A 7,100-nucleotide genomic window follows, 5' to 3' on the forward strand; every position below is an offset into this window, starting at 1 on the left:
ACAAGCATACGCTTGCCCATTCCTGTAGCTGTAGCTGAAAGGATGATTGATTGTGAGACAGGCAAAGAAGACACAGAGAGAGGGCCCTCTGAGTGCATGGGGTGGAGAAGGAGGGAGGGACAGCCATTGAACCATGACTTTCATCTTGTTCACATGGGGACCTTTTGCCATAGGCAGTCTTGTAGCAGGCTTTAAAAAAAAAAAAGTTGCTTCAATAATACAGCAATTTGTAATAGAAATAGCTGTGGCAATCTAGTTTACATGTAACCAAGAGGGCTGTGTACAGAATTCTTTATAGATGTTGTATTTACAGAGAGTCAATAACTTGAGAACACTGTTCACCAGACAGTTTGTATTTTCTTAGTGTCCAGGTCGAGCTACAAAGAGACCCTGACCTGAAGAAGGCAGAGAAACCACCGAACACCCAAGCCTCTTGGTGTGGCTACACCGATTTACTGCCATTGTTCAATTCTTCTTGCCCTAGCCAAACATCTCCCTAAAGACTAGACATTCTCAGACTGCTGTGATTTTCTCATACTTGATCCTCTAACACTACCCATCCTCTCCAGTGTGGAAGTCTCAAGGGCCTCCGTATGGTACAGGGCAGCGAAGGATTTGACTCTGCTCTAGGTGGGCTAAAAGGCTGTGGTTGGAGTCAGGAGGTCAGAGGCCCAGAGATAATCGCTTACTTAGTGCATACTCCTTCGGCTGTTGCCCAGGGAGGCAGCGTGATGCCCTGGAAAACGCATAGGCGGGCAATTTGGAGTTAGGCAAGTGTGGATTTGAATCTCAGTTCTGCCTCTTACTGGCTGCACGACCTTAGTCAAGTGACTTCATCTTTTTTGTTGTTTCTCTGTTTCCCCATTAGTAACATAGAGTTAATTAAGCCCATCTCACCCAGCTGCTTGCATAGTAATGGAGAAATAAGATTGCATACTTAAAGCATCTAGCAGAACTCTGAGAAGTAATAGGTGCTAGATAAAATTTGTTCCCCCTTCCATCCCGACTTACAGTGTCTGTCCCCCACATCTCCCCTGTCCCTGGCCCCTGAAGCTCTCAGAGTATTGCAGGGAGAGGGAACTGGGGAGGGGAACTAACTAAAAAGATTATTTTCTCGTGTAAGAACTTACTCACTTATTCCCGGATTTATTTTTTCTTTTGTACATGGATAAAAAATAAGGCCAAACTGTGTTAGTGTGTCTTTTTTTAAGTCATTTAACATCGCATTACATTGATTCTCACATCCCTTGGTCCAGCAAGGATTCCAAAGCACTGATGTATCATAGGACAGACCCTTTATCAAACAATCAGGAATAATAATGAGCAAACTGATACCACCTTTATGAGGTACTAGGAACTCATCTAAACCTTTTACATGCAAACACTCTTTTAACCCTCTCAGTAATTCTATAAAGTAAGCACCATGCTTATCTTCATTTTGAATACGAAGATACTGAGGCACAGAGAGGCTCAGTAATAACTCAATGAAGATTATTCACCCAGCTAATGTCAGGGGAGATTTGAGCTCAGATAGCCTAGCTCTAGAGTAGAGTCAGCCAACTACAAATTGGCCTGGGGGCCAAATCTAGCTCTCCAGATTCTGTGTGGCTCTCGGGTTAAAAATACTTTCTTACATTTTTAAATGAATATGTTAAATAGCTGTATAAGTCTCAGTGTTGTCTCCTGGTTCTTAAAACCTGAAATATGTATTACATGGCTCTTTATAAGAAGAATTTGCTGCTCTTTGATCTAGAGTGTCCTAGACACTGTGAGCTGGTCTGATTTTTACTTTGAAATCATAACATGTAGTTGCAAACACAATGTGCAACCTACAGCAAGAAAATCATTCACTATCGAGCGGAATAGCATCGCCCTCCCAGTCTGCCTATGGAGTGACGCATCTGGCATTGTCTACGACATGGCCTGCCAGTCAAGGCCATGAATGCCCTGGGCACTCAGAGGGCAACAACCACTGGGATAAGTGCCGAGGCAAATACAATGGTAGAAGATACCATTTTCACCCTGGAGATTGACTATTGAAGTTTCCTGAAATACAGCATCGAGAGCTATCTGAGCCTTTAGGTGGGCCTCGTCCTCAACAAAAACGTTTTCTGGTAGATCACAAAGTCAGCTGAAAAGGGTAAGTCAGGAAGACACCTGTCTCTGTGACTTTGGAAAAATGTCCCACCTGCTGCGTGATTCCATTTCCTCATCTACATAATGGGGCTGGCGGTGGTCCCAACCCCCAAGTCATCATGGCCTCAACTGGGATCGTCCGTGCAAAGTGGTCAGCACCTCCCCAGCACATACACACTCCAATAAATGACTGCATTACTATTATTACTACCCCCAGAATTCCTTACCATGGAAGCCAAGGAACGCCCTGACGGTGGGCATCAACACGCTCACGGACGTCCGAAATTGCGTGCAAATGTTGTATGTAAGATGCATTTTCTTTTCTGGGGAGGAGCTCCCTAACTTACTTCAGCTTCTCAAGGGATCTGGGACTCAAAAATGTTAAGAACAACGGCTGAAAACTATACAATGGTGGAGGTCCCTGAAGATTTTCAGTAGAAAGATATGTAGATTTTCACATGTACAGGACAAATTTAAAAATGTCACCCAACACATCACTTTCTTTAATTCTCCGAGTGATCTGACAAAGCTCACACAGCATTGTTTGCATTTCCCAGAGTAAGATGTTGAGGCTACAGGAGTCCGTGCTCCTTGCTTGCTGATGGACAGGCACCGCAGGACAGGGATCGGAACCCAGAACTCTTGGTATTAAGCATTCTATTAATACTGTCTCATAAAATACCAAACAGACACTCTTTGCTTCTGTTTCTCTTTCCCTCCTCTCTCTCGCTCCCTCCCTTGTTTCCCGTGAACTCTTATTAGCGTGGTGCGAGGTGTATGCTGGACACCGAAACATGAGAAATGAAGAGGGGAAGCCCTATTTTTGAAGAGTTAGCAAGAAGAGGGTCTACGGGTAGGAATATAATTGCAAAGGCAGGTGATCTTAAGCACTAACTCTGATCGAGTGCAGCCTGGAAAGGTTCCTTGACAAGCACCTAACTGCCTGGAAGATGGGACAGAGGAATCCGGCTGCTTCCACAGCCCTGGGAAGAACCTTCGCTGGAATGACAGGCCACCCCTTTTCACGTTATCGAAGCTTCGAAGTCCGAGCCTTCGCTTTCTCCGCTTTCTTCGGTGTGACAGATGAAAGATGGATGTGATGTATCCAAACGGAATCCGCAGGTTGCTGATCCTTTAAAACTCCTTTTGTAAATACCAGTAAAACAAGTTTCGACATCCGATTCTCAGTTCAGGGAATTCGTTCTGCGAGGAGCCCTGGAGGGAGGAAGCTACTCCCTAAGGATTTTCTCCTTCCAGAATGCTCACCCGAAACTGAAACTTACGTCCCCACTCTTTCTCTTTTCTGCCTTGCTTTGATTTTGAGTCAATTAGCCAGTGATCCCTCTGGATTTTTTTTTTCCCTTTACGTGCCTTCATTTTGTCAAAACAGCAGAATTGGTTATGTTTGCCCAATGAATCATTCCACTCCAAAGTGGCAAAGTCTAGAACTAACACCTCAGAGCACTCGGTAAGAATTTGTTCAGTGAATGAATGAATGGATGAATGAATGAATGGACAATAGTCAGGTTCACTTACCAGCTTGCCCGACTTTAAGAACGGTATTTAATCCGTTCGCCTCTCGTTTTCTTCTTTTTCCGAATTGCGTGCGGCGATTGAAAATGACTTTGGTTGGCAAAGGGTGGGGACGAACAGCAAATCATTCAAAATTTCATGTGTAAAAACAGAAGAAACGCATGCTGTCTGTGCACTGCCTTTATGGAACCTCTTCAGTCCAGTTAACGTCTTCCTGTGCCAAAGGAAGCGGCATGGAGAAAAGTCAATGCAAAGAACTTGACAGAGTCCCTGTCCTTTACTTGAATTTCTTTCCCACCCAGATTCGCTTTTTGTGCCCTCATGTTTTTCTCTGAAGAAAACAGAAATTTTCTAAAGATTTCTTTCTATCGAGGCCTCCCTTTCTCCCACAGCCCCTTCTGCATATCTCCCTTATTGTGCTTCCTCAATCTCACTGTACTATACCAGGTTCTTCAGTAGTCCCGTCGTCTAGAACAGGGTCTGGCATGTACAAGAATAGATGAATGTTTGCTGAATAAACCGAATTGTCAGTGGTGGATCATGTGTGTTCTGACATCCTGTGCTACCTGCCTTTGCAAAGGACATTCATGGAAACTGGGAGAAGAGAGAATTTTAGGCAAGGATACTCTCGCCTGTGAACACTTCATATCACCGCCCACTCTGTGTGTTTAAAAAGAGTCTGCTTTAGATGAAACTACATCAGGTGTCCTATGGTGGCTCATAAATTCCAGGTGACAGAAACAGCTGCCTAAGAATCTCCAGAGATTCTGATTCACTAGTTTTGGGATGGGACCCAGGGATGATAAAAAGTATTATATCTCTATCATCTATCTATCTATCTATCTATATCTATCTATCTATCTATCTATCATCATCATCTATCATCTATCACCTATCTATCTAACTGTCTGTCTATGATCTAACCTATCCTATCCATCCATCCATCCATCATCTATCCATCCATCTATCGTTCCTTCCTTCCTTCCTTCCTTCCATACACCTGCCCACTCATCATCCATTTTCTCAGATCATTCAAAAGTTCAGGCAACATTGAGAGAGAGGAGCACTAGACTGGAGTTTGGAAACCTGGGTTGGAATGATGGAGGCGCCACTAATGACTTGTAACTGGGATAGTAACTTATTTTCTTTAAGCCTCAGGGAACCTGTCTGTAAAAATGACAACAATAATCTACCTCCCAGGGCTGTCCAGAGATACAATTAAATGAAGTTTGTAAACAAGAGAGACACACAGAAGGTTCTCGATAAATGTCAATTGAATCTAAATATACATAAAGTAGAAAGTACAGGGAGACCAAGGATTCTCGTCTAGTTCATAACCAGGAAGGAAAAATAAATGATTTGGATATAGATAAAATGTGATGATTCATTGGCTGTGTTTTAAATTGCTTGGGCTATGGCAACGTAGAAAGAGTTCTTAGCCAGTGGATCTGTTTCCCAGGGGCCTGAGGAAATCCTTCTTTGGCAGTTGTCAGTCTAAGCCAGAAGGTAATAGGATTAACTCCCAGAAAAGTCAAGAACAAAGAGAGCCATCAATCACAGTGGGAGAAACTCTCTTTGCCTGGGCAGTGGGAGGGAGAACACTCCTGCAGGTGCTGCCAAAGGGCACGTCCAGGCTGTGGGATGAAGAAGAAGGATGGACAGCAGGCTGGGCTGGCTGCAGAGAAACAATTAGTCAGACGCCTGGGTCTGGAGAACAGACCTCCCCTGTCTGTGTCCTCACGTAGAGCTGCAAGGCTAACCGTAATCATGGGTTTTGCAAGAAACAAACATTCGGCAAGCTATGGCAAAACTGACATGACTCTATCAGCCAAAGACATTTATTGTGTCTTTATAATGTGCGAATATGAAAGGAACCCAGAGCTCATTAGCCTGGGCTGGCCGGCGCCTCTTTCTCTTGCTTCAGTCTCTTGTGGTGATTTTGCACACAACTCTTACCTCATTAGATAGAAATCATTTGAGTTTGTTTTCTTCACTATACTACTTTTATTTTTGTTTCTCCAGTACTTAACACATAATAGATACTTAAGATATTCAATCAAAATAGACTTAATGGAACTGAACTGTGACTATGGGCCAGGCACTTTTAAATTAGGCTTATGCATGCATCCCTGTGGTATAGTTTGATGTGCTAGAAGTTATTTTACATTCTAAAGTCGACGTGGACAACATCCTTGTCTCTACTGTTGCTGGAAAATTGGTGGGGAAAAAAGGCAAGAAACTTAACTGTTGAGGTATATGGAAATACGTAGTAATCTTTAAAAGAACCTTGATATGTTATAGAGTAGGATGTCAAATTTGTGTGAGTTTCGAGGTAAAACACATGAAGTCCAACTCTTCCACCTTCTCCTGTGACTGCCCTGAATTGCTGGGTTTGCAGCATTTCCTGGATTATGTTGGCCATCATGTGTGGCCAGCTACGTGAGGGCAAGGACTATGCTCTTCCTTCCTGATGAAACCCTAGCATCAAGCACAGTGCCTGATACCTAGGAGGCACTCAAGAAAGAGGTGCTGAATAAATAAAAATGCATTTTCTGAATTATTTTTCATGCGCTTCTCTTCTCTCTTTAAATACAGTGTAAGCTCCTGTAGGATATCCTAAGTTATCTTTGGGTCTCTGGTACCTGGCACCAAAAAAGTTCTTGCTTTGTGTTCATCCACGCTTCATTGTATATCCACGGGGCCTAGAACAGCATTCTACAAACATCAGCCACACTGTGCATTTTCATAAACGATGCTGGCTTTGAGGACATGGAGAGTTATAATCAACTCTCATTCTGCTGCTTAGCACTTTGAGCACCTTCATTCATAGTCTTCCTTGGCCTCAGTTTCCCTATCTGTAGAACAAACACAACAATTCCTATTTCACAAGCTGGATGCCAAGTATCAAAGATATTTTTAATGTAAGACACTTGACCCATAACAAATCTTTGACAGATACTAATCCTCTCTTCCCTGCTGCTTCTGTCTCATTTCTGGACACTTGTTTACGTGGCTTAGGATGGAATGTGAAAGGGCTATGTTCTGGTGCTAGTTCTAAGCTCTGGCTTTGGTTCTGCAGAATGAGGTTCTCCTGCCCAGTTCTGAGAAAATCCCTCACTGCCTTTGAGGTTTAGTTTTTCTGTCAGCAAAATGGGTACAATAGTTGCAGCTATCCTGGGAGGAAGAATGAGATAATGTCTTCGAAGGAGCCTTGAGCTTCAGAGATGAAAGGTGCTGTATAAATTCAAAGCCCAGAAGCTCTGTGCTATTACTCTTCAGTGGTTTGTTGGATTCTCTTAGATCAGGAGGCTGCCTGACCCACAGACATAGTCGTCAGCTCTGTCTCCTTCCTAAAAGCCCTTTGAAATGATGTGAAGGCACCTGTGAGTGGTGTTGCTTTGCCTTTTTGCTCTTCCCGCCCCTCCTCTACT

The sequence above is a fragment of the Pteropus vampyrus genome, unplaced genomic scaffold (genome assembly GCF_000151845.1).
Source record: "Pteropus vampyrus isolate Shadow unplaced genomic scaffold, Pvam_2.0 Scaffold59, whole genome shotgun sequence".
Taxonomy (NCBI): Eukaryota; Metazoa; Chordata; class Mammalia; order Chiroptera; family Pteropodidae; genus Pteropus; species Pteropus vampyrus.